Here is a 1,310-nt window from a genome sequence, read left to right as displayed (position 1 = left end):
AGTGGAGGTGTGGTGGTAGTGGAGAGGGGGAAGTGGGTAGTAGAGGTGTGGTGGTAGTGGAGAGGGGGAAGTGGGTAGTGGAGGTGTGGTGGTAGTGGAGAGGGGGAAGTGGGTAGTGGAGGTGTGGTGGTAGTGGAGAGGGGGAAGTGGGTAGTGGAGGTGTGGTGGTAGTGGAGAGGGGAAGTGGGTAGTGGAGGTGTGGTGGTAGTGGAGAGGGGGAAGTGGGTAGTAGAGGTGTGGTGGTAGTGGAGAGGGGGAAGTGGGTAGTAGAGGTGTGGTGGTAGTGGAGAGGGGGAAGTGGGTAGTGGAGGTGTGGTGGTAGTGGAGAGGGGGAAGTGGGTAGTAGAGGTGTGGTGGTAGTGGAGAGGGGGAAGTGGGTAGTAGAGGTGTGGTGGTAGTGGAGAGGGGGAAGTGGGTAGTGGAGGTGTGGTGGTAGTGGAGAGGGGGAAGTGGGTAGTGGAGGTGTGGTGGTAGTGGAGAGGGGGAAGTGGGTAGTGGAGGTGTGGTGGTAGTGGAGAGGGGGAAGTGGGTAGTGGAGGTGTGGTGGTAGTGGAGAGGGGGAAGTGGGTAGTGGAGGTGTGGTGGTAGTGGAGAGGGGGAAGTGGGTAGTGGAGGTGTGGTGGTAGTGGAGAGGGGGAAGTGGGTAGTGGAGGTGTGGTGGTAGTGGAGAGGGGGAAGTGGGTAGTGGAGGTGTGGTGGTAGTGGAGAGGGGGAAGTGGGTAGTGGAGGTGTGGTGGTAGTGGAGAGGGGGAAGTGGGTAGTGGAGGTGTGGTGGTAGTGGAGAGGGGGAAGTGGGTAGTGGAGGTGTGGTGGTAGTGGAGAGGGGGAAGTGGGTAGTGGAGGTGTGGTGGTAGTGGAGAGGGGGAAGTGGGTAGTGGAGGTGTGGTGGTAGTGGAGAGGGGGAAGTGGGTAGTGGAGGTGTGGTGGTAGTGGAGAGGGGGAAGTGGGTAGTGGAGGTGTGGTGGTAGTGGAGAGGGGGAAGTGGGTAGTGGAGGTGTGGTGGTAGTGGAGAGGGGGAAGTGGGTAGTGGAGGTGTGGTGGTAGTGGAGAGGGGGAAGTGGGTGGTGGAGGTGTGGTGGTAGTGGAGAGGGGGAAGTGGGTAGTGGAGGTGTGGTGGTAGTGGAGAGGGGGAAGTGGGTAGTGGAGGTGTGGTGGTAGTGGAGAGGGGGAAGTGGGTAGTGGAGGTGTGGTGGTAGTGGAGAGGGGGAAGTGGGTAGTGGAGGTGTGGTGGTAGTGGAGAGGGGGAAGTGGGTAGTGGAGGTGTGGTGGTAGTGGAGAGGGGGAAGTGGGTAGTGGAGGTGTGGTGGTAG

Source organism: Poromitra crassiceps (assembly GCF_964638095.1).
Source record: "Poromitra crassiceps genome assembly, chromosome: 29".
In the NCBI taxonomy this organism is placed as follows: domain Eukaryota; kingdom Metazoa; phylum Chordata; class Actinopteri; order Beryciformes; family Melamphaidae; genus Poromitra; species Poromitra crassiceps.
This window is presented reverse-complemented; position numbering follows the sequence as displayed.